This window comes from Oncorhynchus nerka, linkage group LG28 (genome assembly GCF_034236695.1).
Source record: "Oncorhynchus nerka isolate Pitt River linkage group LG28, Oner_Uvic_2.0, whole genome shotgun sequence".
NCBI classification, from domain to species: domain Eukaryota; kingdom Metazoa; phylum Chordata; class Actinopteri; order Salmoniformes; family Salmonidae; genus Oncorhynchus; species Oncorhynchus nerka.
The window spans coordinates 72,317,819-72,331,636 of NC_088423.1; positions in this window are offsets into that span (position 1 = coordinate 72,317,819).

Here is a 13,818-nt window from a genome sequence, read left to right on the forward strand (position 1 = left end):
GAAAAGAAAACAAACTGAAAAGTGGTGCGTGCATATGTATTCATTCACCAGAGGTGGGACCAAGTCATTGTTTACAAGTCACAAGTCTCAAGTCTTAGCACTCAAGTCCAAAGTCAAGACAGGCAAGTCCGAGTCAAGTCTCAAGTCAAAACTGTCAAGTAATCAAGTCAAGTCTCAAGTCCTAAACAAGTCATAACGTGCTCTTCACCAAATGTAATACCACCAAATGTAATACCAACAAGAGTAATAGTCAGTATATTACATTTACGCAAATCATGAATGCTTTTAAAAATATCTATATATTTATTACTTTCCAAATAAATGTTATATTTCCATGGAAATACATGAGTAGCCATGAGAATGAACATCCCACGGGGCACCATTAAATCCATCATTAAAACATGGAAAGAATATGGCACCACAACAAACCTGCCAAGAGAGGGCCGCCCACCAAAACTCATGGACCAGGCAAGGAGGGCATTAATCAGAGAGGCAACAAAGAGACCAAAGATAACCCTATAGGAGCTACAAAGCTCCACAGCGGAGATTGGAGTATCTGTCCATAGGACCACTTTAAGCCATACACTCCACAAAGCTGGGCTTTACGGAAGAGTGGCCAAAAAAAAGCTATTGTTTAAAGAAAAAAATAAGCAAACACGTTTGGTGTTCGCCAAAAGGCATGTGGGAAACTCCCCAAACATATGGAAGAAGGTACTCTGGTCAGATGAGACTAAAATTGAGCTTTTTGGCCATCAAGCAAAATGCTATGTCTGGCGCAAACCCAACACCTCTCATCACCCCGAGAACACTATCCCCACAGTGAAGCATGGTGGTGGCAGCACCATGCTGTGGGGATGATTTTCATCGGCAGGGACTGGGAAACTGGTCAGAATTGAAGGAATGATGGATGGTGCTAAATACAGGGAAATTCTTGAGGCAACCCTCTTCCAGAGATGTGAGACTAGGACGGAGGTTCACCTTCCAGCAGGAAATGACCCTAAGCATACTGCTAAAGCAACACTCGAGTGGTTTAAGAGGAACATTTAGATGGTATGGAATGGCCTAGTCAAAGCCCAGACCTCAATCCAATTGAGAATCTGTGGTATGAATTAAAGATTGCTGTACACCAGCGGAACCCAACAACTTGAAGGAGCTGGAGCAGTTTTGCCTTGAAGAATGGGCAAAAATCCCAGTGGCTAGATGTGCCAAGCCTATGGAGACATACCCCAAGAGACTTGCAGCTGTAATTGCTACAAAAGGTGGCTCTACAAATTGCCGACTTAGGGGGGTGAATAGTTATGCATGCTCAAGTTTTCAGTTTTTTTGTCTTATTTCTTGTTTGTTTCACAATAAAAAAAAATATTTTGCATCTTCAAAGTGGTAGGCATGTTGTGTAAATCAAATGATACAAACCCACAAAAAAATCTATTTTAATTCCAGGTTGTAATGCAAAAAAATAGGAAAAATGCCAAGGGTGTGAATACTTTCGCAAGTCACTGTTGCTCCCCATTTGAACCACGGTTCAAGGGGGCCCAGCTCAGCTAGCCTGCTAGAGATAGTAGACTTACATGAGGAAAATAGGAAAAACACCACTATATTAAACCGCTGACAACACAAGGACACCTAGAATTTTGGGGGGATTTCTCTGCATCATGAGCGCAGCCACACTTTATGGAAATAGCCCTCGAAACACGAATGCATTTATAAACCAAGGCTGGAGACTAAAAGGTAAGGTTAAAATGTAAATGTTTATTTTATCATCGATTTTGTGAGGGCTGAGGGTACAGTACTTTCTAAGGCCTGGTACCAGTCTGTGGGGGGTATTGTTTCCCAGTCCAGAACCAGTCCCACGTGGAGATACCTGGAACCAGGACTCAAGTGATGAGAGACCATCTGGTAGGCCAGGCTGGGGTCAGGACGGTCCCACCTCTCAGCACCTCTCACAGGCTACATTCTCCTCACCCAAACAGCTGGTCACATTCTCAGCCTCTGGCGCCATCCCAGCTCAGCTCCACTAAAGCACAGAGCTGTTTAAACATACCATAACACTGCCTCAAAGGCTTGTTTACCCCTGCTTAACTTTCCACTATTCCTTCTGCTTCTCTCAGAGCCTCCCAGTAACAACCAATTATATTGCTACAGCACAGACCAGCTTCATTTTTATTTATTTATTTCACCTTTATTTAACCAGGTAGGCTAGTTGAGAACAAGTTCTCATTTGCAACTGCGACCTGGCCAAGATAAAGCATAGCAATTCGACACATACAACAACACAGAGTTACACATGGAATAAACAAAACATACAGTCAATAATACAGTAGAACAAAAGAACACAAAAGGTCTATATACAGTGAGTGCAAATGAGGTAAGATAAGGGAGTTAAGGCAATAAATAGGCCATGGTGGCGAAGTAATTACAATATAGCTGTCACATTCTGACCTTAGTTCTGTTATTATGCCCTGCATGTCCCCAGGCACCCTCATTTGTTGACTTCTGTAATCGAAAAAGCCTTGGTTTCATGCATGTCAACATCAGAAGCCTCCTCCCTAAGTTTGTTTTACTCACTGCTTTAGCACACTCTGCCAACCCTGATGTCCTTGCTGTGTCTGAATCCTGGCTTAGGAAGGCCACCAAAAATTCTGAGATTTCCATACCCAACTATAACATTTTCCGTCAAGATATAACTGCCAAAGGGGGAGGAGTTGCAGTCTACTGCAAAGATAGCCTGCAAAGTAATGTCATACTTTCCAGGTCAATACCCAAACAGTTCGAACTTCTCATTTTAAAAATTAATCTCTCCAGAAATAAGTCTCTCACTGTTGCCGCCTGCTACCGACCCCCCTCAGCTCCCAGCTGTGCCCTGGACACCATTTGTGAACTGATCGCCCCCCATCTAGCTTCAGAGTTCGTTCTGTTAGATGACCTAAACTGGGATATGCTTAACACCCCGGCAGTCTTACAATCTAAGATAGATGCCCTCAATCTCACACAAATCATCAAGGAACCTACCAGGTACAACCCTAAATCTGTAAACAAGGGCACCCTCATAGACATTATCCTGACCAACTGGCCATCCAAATACACCTCCGCTGTCTTCAATCAGGATCTCAGCGATCACTGCCTCATTGCCTGTATGGGTCCGCAGTCAAATGACCACCCCTAATCACTGTCAAACGCTCCCTAAAACACTTCTGCGAGCAGGCCTTTCTAATCGACCTGGCCCGGGTATCCTGGAATGATATTGACCTCATCCCGTCAGTTGAGGATGCCTGGTCATTCTTTAAAAGTAACTTCCTCACCATCTTAGATAAGCATGCTCCATTTAAAAAATGCAGATCTAAGAACAGATATAGCCCCTGGTTCACTCCAGACCTGACTGCCCTCGACCAGCACAAAAACATTCTGTGACGGACTGCAATAGCATCGAATAGTCCCCGCGATATGCAACTGTTCAGGGAAGTCAGGAACCAATACACGCAGTCAGTCAGGAAAGTAAAGGCTAGCTTTTTCAAGCAGAAATTTGCATCCTGTAGCTCTAACTCCAAAAAGTTCTGGGACGCTGTAAAGTCCATGGAGAACAAGAGCACCTCCTCCCAGCTGCCCACTGCACTGAGGCTAGGTAACACGGTCACCACCGATAAATCGATGATAATCGAAAACTCCAACAAGCATTTCTCAACGGCTGGCCATGCCTTCCTCCTGGCTACTCCAACCTCGGCCAGCAGCTACTCGCCCAAGCCTCCCCAGCTTCTTCTTTACCCAAATCCAGATAGCAGATGTTCTGAAAGAGCTGCAAAACCTGGACCCGTACAAATCAGCTGGGCTTGACAATCTGGACCCTCTATTTCTGAAACTATCCGCCGCCATTGTCACAACCTTTATTACCAGCCTGTTCAACCTCTCTTTCATATCGTCTGAGATCCCCAAGGACTGGAAAGCTGCCGCGGTCATCCCCCTCTTCAAAGGGGAGACACTCTGGACCCAAACTGTTACAGACCTACATCCATCCTGCCCTGCCTATCTAAGGTCTTTGAAAGCCAAGTCAACAAACAGATCACTGACCATCTCGAATCCCACTGTACCTTCTCCACTGTGCAATCTGGTTTCCGAGCCGGTCACGGGTGCACCTCAGCCACGCTTAAGGTACTAAACGATATCATAACCGCCATCGACAAAAGACAGTACTGTGCAGCCGTCTTCATCGACCTGGCCAAGGCTTTCGACTCTGTCAATCACCATATTCTTATCGGTAGCCTCGGTTTTTCTAATGACTGCCTTGCCTGGTTCACCAACTACTTTGCAGACAGAGTTCAGTGTGTCAAATCGGAGGGCATGTTGTCCGGTCCTCTGGCAGTCTCTATGGGGGTGCCACAGGGTTCAATTCGCGGGCCGACTCTTTTCTCTGTATATATCAATGATGTTGCTCTTGCTGCGGGCGATTCCCTGATCCACCTCTACGCAGACGACACCATTCTGTATACCTGTGCTATCTAACCTCCAAACGAGCTTCAACACCATACAACACTCCTTCCGTGGCCTCCAACTGCTCTTAAACGCTAGTAAAACCAAATACATGCTTTTCAACGTTCGCTGCCTGCACTCGCACGCCCGACTAGCATCACCACCCTGGATGGTTCCGACCTAGAATATATCTATAAGTACCTATGTTATGGACACTAAACATACAAATATGTATTTTGCAGTTATAGGAAAGGCGAAATCTTATAGTTTGTCATTTTATAATTTGATTATACTATGTTTAGAACGAGACATAGTGGTTAGAGCGTTGGACTTATAACCGAAAGGTTGCAAGATCTGTTCCCCCGAGTTGACAACGTAAAACACTGTCGTTCTACCCCTGAACAAGGCAGTGCACCCACTGTTCCTAGGCCGTCATTGAAAATAAGAATTTGTTCTTAACTGACTTGCCTAGTTAAATTTAAAAACTATATAAGTCTTATTCATACAGTTTTGTTTAATAGGAAATACATAATGTCAAATATTTCATATTTGCATGCTTGTGTCCTCAAAAGTGACTACACCTCAGCAATTTATAACAATTTTAGCAGCAAGGTGAGATGTTAACCTTTCTTGGAGTATGCAGCATCACTAGTCATTGTTTATGACCCTCTAATTATAAATAATTGCTTTTGGGGATTAAGTAGATTACATTTGCGATTACATTTAGTTACTATTAACTGATTTTAACATCCACAGGATCCCATGTTTGATTTGATTATGTAAACCTGTAGAGAAGTGGTTTCCATGAATGAGTCCCGGTTCTCACTATTCAATAAGAGGGCTTCTAGTGACTGTGTGATGTCATTTTTTTGTTCACCTGAGTCAACCAGGTGGCACAGCAGGTTTCTGGTCAGTCACTCTTGGGCACAGATCAAATCAAATCACATTTTATTGTCACATACACATGTTTAGCAGATGTTATTGCTGGTGTAGTGAAATGCTTGTGTTTCTAGCTCCAACGGTGCAGTAATATCTAACAAGTAATATCAATTCAACAATTTCACAATACACACAAATCTGAAATGGATGACTTTTAAATTAATCTATCCCCATGTTCATCTATTCTTCAACATGGAATCACTGCTGGGTGACAAGTGTGTTTTCAAAATCAACATGGATTTATGATTTCTACTAGACATTTCAGTGTTCCAAAGCTGGCACCAGTGAGTCCCTGCTCATTGGTTAAACTATGTATCCACAGGCGACCATGTTTGATCACTGGGCTGTGAATCTTCAGCACACTCTTCCCAGCATGGAAGTGCGTCACTGAAAAAATAAACTTGGGGGCTGTTTCAGTGTGATAAAACATAACAATTTATCGCTTAGTCCTCATCCTTATATACAGTGAGCTACAAAAGTATTGGGACAGTGACATATTTTTGAGGGGTGGCTCTGTACTCCATCACTTTAGATTTGAAATTATAGAATGACTATGTTAAAGTGCAAACTGTCCGCTTTAATTTGAGGGTATATTCATCCATATTGAGTGAACAGTTTAGAAATTACAGCACTTTTTGTACATAGTCCTCCCATTTTAGGGGAGCAACAGTATAGGGACAAATTCACTTATACGTTTATTAAAGTAGTGAAAAGTTTAGCATTTGGTCCCATACTCATAGCACGCAAGGACTACATCAAGCTTGTGACTACACATTCATTGGATGCATTTGCTGTTTGTTTTAGTTGAGTTTCAGATTATTTTGTACCCAATGGAAATGAATGATAAATAATGTAGTGTCATTTTGGAGGTACTTTTTTTATTGTAAATAAGAATATAATATGTCTATAAACACTTCTACATTAATGTGGATGCTACCATGATTACGGATTATGAATTATTATGAATAACACATAAAGACACATAAATATCGTACCCCAAGACATGCTAACCTCTCACCATTTTGAGGGGGGTATTTGTGTGTCTGTAACTGTAACTTTCTCACTCATCATTATTCACAGTTCATTCCGTATTATCCATAATCATGGTAGTATCCACATGAATGTAGAAGTGTTTAGAAACATATTCTATTCTTTATTTACAATAAAAAACAGTCCCGATACTTTTGGAGCTCACTGTACGTCTCTAGCTTGTTTTGTGGTTCCAGTCAGAACAGTCTGTCTAACTAAGTAGTATGCAGCATCGCCACAGATTCCCCATCAGCCCTGTGAAAGACACTCTTTGTTTCTCTGCTCTGAGTGGCTTCGCTTTGTGCCAGTATTCTACTCCACTCCCCAGGGGGACTTAAGTCAACTAATCAATGAGAGCTGTTTTTATACTGAAACAATAGAAGAGACTGAATCAAACACAAATAACTGAGGGATGAGTCAATCAAACAACAAAGTGTAATTGTGTTAGTTTGCAGTCGTTTGGAAGCATTTCAAATGTTACATTATGATTTGTATTGTGTAAGACAACTTGCTAGAAGTCCTTCACAGTTCAAACCTTCACAGGAACATTTGCTACAGTGTATTCACCACCTTAAGGGTAATACCAGAGTGTGTGTATGTTGGTAGGCTTGTGTTTATCGTGTCTTCGCCTGTTCAGTAGGTCATGGCAGGTTGAATAAACTGGAGAGAAATGAAGATGGATTATACACAGTACAGTATGAAATGTAGAATATGTTCACTGATGTCTCTGGCTCATGTAACTGTATTGTCAGATGTGACCCACATTGCAGTGTTGGAGATGGCTGCCACACCATGTTGTGTGCCAGTGATTACTTTCACAGATTGCAGGTGATTTACTGCCTCCACTCTACACCCCAGAGCCCTCAGGGGCTACCCCAGGTTTCCTCCGCTCATGTTATTCAGGGGCCCCTGACACCTCAACCCCCACAGCAGTGAGGAGTGAGAAGGTTGGGTGAATGTGACCCTGTGGGGCTAACCCCTAATCTCGAACCCTAGCTTCATGTCCACACCCCGGCTCAACCACGGCTCAACCCCAACCCTAACCCTAGATTCATGTCCACACCCCGGCTCAACCCCAACCCTAACCCTAGCTTCATGTCCACACCCCGGCTCAACCCCAACCCTAACCCTAGCTTCATGTCCACACCCCGGCTCAACCCCAACCCTAACCCTAGCTTCATGTCCACACCCCGGCTCAACCCCAACCCTAACCCTAACTTCATGTCCACACCCCGGCTCAACCCCAACCCTAACCCTAGCTTCATGTCCACACCCCGACTCAACCCCAACCCTAACTTCATGTCCACACCCCAGCTCAACCCCAACCCTAACCCTAGCTTCATGTCTCCGAGTTGGGCATCTCCGGCGCGGCCCACGCTTGGATTGCGTCCTACCTGACACGTCGCTCCTACCAGGTGGCGTGGCGAGAATCTGTCTCCTCACCACGTGCTCTCACCACTGGTGTCCCCCAGGGCTCTGTTCTAGGCCCTCTCCTATTCTCGCTATACACCAAGTCACTTGGCTCTGTCATAACCTCACATGGTCTCTCCTATCATTGCTATGCAGACGACACACAATTAATCTTCTCCTTTCCCCCTTCTGATGACCAGGTGGCGAATCGCATCTCTGCATGTCTGGCAGACATATCTGTAACAATACAGAGGCGGATGCAAGATGCAAGCAACGATGGTTTAATGAATATAGGTTACAGCAGCAACAGGACAGACAGACTGTACTCAGACGGAATCCGACCCAGGGACTAGGGCACATCCTCCTATGTGAGCGTGCTGAGAAACCCAGGGGAGAGTGTCCGGATGGGTAGGAAGGAGCACAGCAGATAATCCACACAAGGGCGGCGAGAGATGAGTACGGACACACGACACAACCTCAGGGAAGTAACAACGATCTGACAACAAGAAACACTGGTTACATAACATATAAAGGGAAGATAAGTGATTCCAGCTGGCGCAGACAATCAGGCCGAGATTGGGAACCACGCCCACACAAACACGAGAGAGAGAGAGAGAGAGAGAGAGAGAGAGAGAGAGAGAGAGAGAGAGAGAGAGAGAAAAGGAGGCAGTGGATTCATGAACCGTGACAATACCCCCCCCTAGGAACGCCTCTTGGCGTTCCCAGGCGAATTTACCTGTCGATTGAAATCATCGATAAGGGAGTGATCCAGAATGTCCCTAGCAGGTACCCAACTTCTCTCCTCCGGGCCGTAACCCTCCCAGTCCACCAGGTACTGGAATCCGCGTCCCTCCTTCTAGAGTCCAAAATACGATTGACAGAAAAGGTGGGTTCCCCATCAACAAGTCGTGGCGGCGGGGGAACCGGGACCGGTGGGTTAATGCGTGCCTGAAACACAGGTTTTATTTTAGACACATGAAAGGTAGGATGAATTCTCCTATACGCCGGAGGAAGCTGGAGCCGGACCGCCACCGGACTAATGATCCTGGTGACTTTGAACGGGCCGATAAATTTGGGGGCAAGCTTGTTCGAAACGGATCGGAGTGGAATGTTCTTAGTAGAAAGCCACACTCTTTGGCCAACGACGTATACCGGAGGCTTCGACCGGTGGCGATCGGCCTTAGTCTTGGTGCGCGCCCCACCCAGAGAAGAGTCTCACGGGCTCTGCTCCATGCGTGACGGCACCTCTGGATGAAAGCGTGAGCGGAGGGAACAGACACCTCGGACTCCGTACTGGGAAAGATAGGTGGCTGGTAACCTAAACTACACTCAAACGGAGAGAGACCCGTGGCTGCCACTGGCAACGAATTGTGAGCGTACTCAACCATAGAGAGTTGTTGACTCCAGGAAGAGGGATTCTTAGAAACCAAACATCGCAACACTCTCTCCAAATCTTGGTTGGCCCTCTCCGCTTGACCGTTGCTCTGGGGATGAAACCCTGAAGACAGGCTGACACTCGCTCCCAGTAACCTACAAAACTCTTGCCAAAACTTGGACACAAATTGGGGCCCCCTGTCAGAAACTACGTCCATCGGCAGACCATGTAAGCGAAAGACGTGATCCACGACAGTTACCGCTGTCTCCTTGGCAGATGGTAATTTAGGCAAGGGAATAAAATGAGCCGCCTTCGAGAACCGGTCCACCGGTCAAAACAACTGTCTTGCCCTGGGAGGGCGGGAGGGCGGTAACAAAATCTAGCGCGATGTGGGACCAGGGTCTCGAAGGGACCGACAGCGGTTGGAGTAACCCATCTGGGGGTCGATTAGAAGTCTTCCCAGTGGCACAAACCGAGCAAGCCAAGACAAAACTGTGAATGTCACGAGCCATCAGTGGCCACCAAAAGCGTTGCTTAACCAAAAAGCTAGTGCGACTGACTCCTGGATGACACGCCACGTTGGAGCAATGCCCCCACCGAATAACATCGGACCGACACCCCTCCGGCACAAACAACCGATTAGGCGGGCAACCGGGCGGAGGCGTTACCCCTTCTAAGGCCGTTTTGACCTCGATTCAACCTCCCATGTGAGTGTGGAGACCACTAGGGTCCCGGGTAGGATGCACTCGGGAGTGGATGGGCGTTCGAATGGTCAAAAATGCGAGAAAGGGAATCGGGTTTGACATTCTTGGAACCCGGGCGATCGAGAGAGAGAAGTCAAAACGTCCGAAAGAGTGCCCACCGCGCCTGCCTGGAGTTGAGTCGCTTGGCGGTTCTGATATATTCCAAATTTTTGTGATCGGTCCAAACTATAAAAGGTACCCCCGAACCCTCTAACCAATGGCGCCACTCCTCCAGTGCTAACTTCACTGCCAACAACTCTCTGTTGCCAATGTCGTAGTTATGCGTTCCGCAGGTGATAACCGATGGGAAAGGAACGCGCAAGGGTGCATCTTGTCGTCAGAAGAGGAACGTTGGGAAAGTACCGCACCTACCCCCACCTCTGAAGCGTCCACCTCCACCACGAACTGACGCGAGGGATCGGGAGCTATGAGGATGGGAGCCGAAACAAAGCGGCTCTTGAGTTTGACGAATGCAGCCTCGGGGGAGGTTGGCGGTAAGAGGAGCGACTCGGCTACCACCTGAACGTCACTCTGGGGAGGTTAAGGCAGTGTAAGAGGAGCGAGAACGAGAGAAAATGAGAGAGAGAACTGCCGAGAGAGAGAGAGAAAAAAAAATCAAACGAGAGAGAGAGAGAAGAGTAAGGACAATGCCTGGAGAGAGAGAAAAGGAGGCAGTGGATTCATGAACCGTGACAATATCAGTGTGGATGACGGATCACCACCTCAAGCTGAACCTCGGCAAGACGGAGCTGCTCTTCCTCCCGGGGAAGGACTGCCCGTTCCATGATCTCGCCATCACGGTTGACAACTCCATTGTGTCCTCCTCCCAGAGCGCTAAGAACCTTGGCGTGATCCTGGACAACACCCTGTCGTTCTCAAATAACATCAAGGCGGTGGCCCGTTCCTGTAGGTTCATGCTCTACAACATCCGCAGAGTTCCACGACCCTGCCTCACACAGGAAGCGGCGCAGGTCCTAATCCAGGCACTTGTCATCTCCCGTCTGATTACTGCAACTCGCTGTTGGCTGGGCTCCCTGCCTGTGCCATTAAACCCCTACAACTCATCCAGAACGCCGCAGCCCGTCTGGTGTTCAACCTTCCCAAGTTCTCTCACGTCACCCCGCTCCTCCGCTCTCTCCACTGGCTTCCAGTTGAAGCGGGACTCCGCTACAAGACCATGGTGCTTGCCTACGGAGCTGTGAGGGGAACGGCACCTCAGTACCTCCAGGCTCTGATCAGGCCCCATACACCCAAACAAGGGCACTGCGTTCATCCACCTCTGGCCTGCTCGCCTCCCTACCACTGAGGAAGTACAGTTCCCGCTCAGCCCAGTCAAAACTGTTCGCTGCTCTGGCCCCCCAATGGTGGAACAATCTCCCTCACGACGCCAGGACAGCGGGAGTCAATCACCACCTTCCGGAGACACCTGAAACCCCACCTCTTTAAGGAATACCTAGGATAGGATAAAGTAATCCTTCTCACCCCCCCCCTTAAAATATTTAGATGCACTATTGTAAAGTGGCTGTTCCACTGGATGTCATAAGGTGAATGCACCAATTTGTAAGTCGCTCTGGATAAGAGCGTCTGCTAAATGACTTAAATGTAATGTAAATGTCCACACCCCGGCTCAACCCCAACCCTAACTTCATGTCCACACCCCAGCTCAACCCCAACCCTAGCTTCATGTCCACACCCCGGCTCAACTCCAACCCTAACCCTAGCTTCATGTCCACACCCCGGCTCAACCCCAACCCTAACTTCATGTCCACACCCCAGCTCAACCCCAACCCCAACCCTAGCTTCATGTCCACACCCCAGCTCAACTCCAACCCTAACTCTAGCTTCATGTCCACATCCCGGCTCAACCATAACCATTGCCACAACCCTAACCCTAACCATAGCTTCATGTTCTCACCCAAGCTCAGCCCTAACCCCAGCCACAACCCTAACCCTAGCTTCATGTCCTCAGCCCGGCTCAACCCTAACCCTAACCATAGCTTAATGTCCTCACCCAAGCTCAGCCCTAACCATAGCCCTAACCCTAGCCATAACCCTAAACCTAGCTTCATGTCCTCAGCCCGCCCTAACCCTAGCTAACCCTAACCCTAACCCTAACCTATAGCTTAATGTCCTCACCCAAGCTCAGCCCTAACCATAGCCCTAACCCTAGCCATAACCCTAAACCTAGCTTCATGTCCTCAGCCCGGCTCAACCCTAACCCTAACCATAGTTTCGTGTCCTCACCCAAGCTCAGCACTAACCCTAACCATAACTCTAACCCTAGCTTCATGTCCTCAACCCTCAGTGACTTCTGATATGCTGCCAGGGGATACTGTGTAGATAAGGCAGGGATGCACCATCCTCCTCCAACAATCTGATCACACCTCAAGCACTTGTCAAATGGGTCCTTTCCCTGATCCCTTTCCTGATCTTTATAATATTAGCCAATCCATAAACACCTATGCTAAAGGAAGCGCATTGATTTTTAATATTGATGTATTAGAAATTCAGAAACATCACCCCATAGTGTTGCTAAGCAGCAGGCCAATGAGGCCATGCAAGCATCCTCCCTAACATCACAGCAGTATCAGCCACCTTTGCACATACCTCCATTTGGATCAAAATCCAGTCCTTTATCCTGCATCCTCCCACACCACTAACCCAGTAGACCCCATGTGTCCCTTCAGAGCACATGCTGCATCACTATCAATCCCCCCGGATGGAAAAACACACTCAATTTACCTAGTCTGTCATATTAGTTTAAATCTGGAGTCCTCTTTTTGTTTTGGTGCAGTCTTCTTAACATCCTGGTTCCACCCCCAGTGAGTGCAGGGCATGTGTGCTATGTCAACCTAGTTTGAACAACAACTCCCTAACAGATTCAAATACAGCGATAACTCAACATCCATGGCTCCACAGCCGGAGAACCCAGGTGGATCTCCTCACATGGCCTGGGGAAATACTGTATGATGTATTAGGATATTTTCCTCTACTGCGTTTACATCGATGCTGTCCACAACCTGTACATCTCATTAATGCTGTGTTAATCTTGAGGAGCCTTGAGGTCTGCAGGAATGTTTCCAACATACAGTGTATACCAGCCAAGGGTCAGCAGCCGATAAATGACCGATTAATTTATTACCTTGGACGCAGACACTAATAGCTGTAGGTCACAGTGTCCAAGTGGTTTCCCCAACTCTGGTACTGTGGACTATGAACATGACCATGTTGATCATCTCTCTGTTTGAGTAGAGGGACAGTGTTTTTCATCATGAACTGTAGACTGTTGGACAAGCAGCATGGAGAGTGGTGGACACAGGACACACAACACACAGTCCAGTGGAATGTTACGTTACAGAGGTGTTCAAGGCCCCCAGAAAGGGGATCCATGTTAGTACTGTAGGTCAGCAGTCCTGGCCTGTGAAGCCTCGTTAAATCAAGCCAACAAACCGGAGGTTGATAACAGCCATGCAGCATATCCTGGAAGCCCCGCGGTGCTTCCTCCCGGACACACAGCTATGGCCACTTCCCCCAAAGGACTTCACTACAGTAATTACTGTACTGCCTTCCTCAGAAATGACTTCCAGCCCCCACACAGATGTTGATTAAACGATGTGTGAGGGTGAGATGCAGGAATTGTCCAGCACATCAGAAGGATGGAAAGGAAATGGAGCTGCCAGGCCTTGACTTAGAGACCACAGTTTTAGGAGGATCTGCTGTGTAAATTAAAGGGTTAAGGAGTTGTTTCATGTAATTTGTTCAACATGTCCTCTTTCATTTCGCTCAAATTTCAGGTGGAAACAAGGCAAGCACAAAGTCACTCTGAATTACAGTCTTTGACCGTAGTCTGACCGTAGTTTG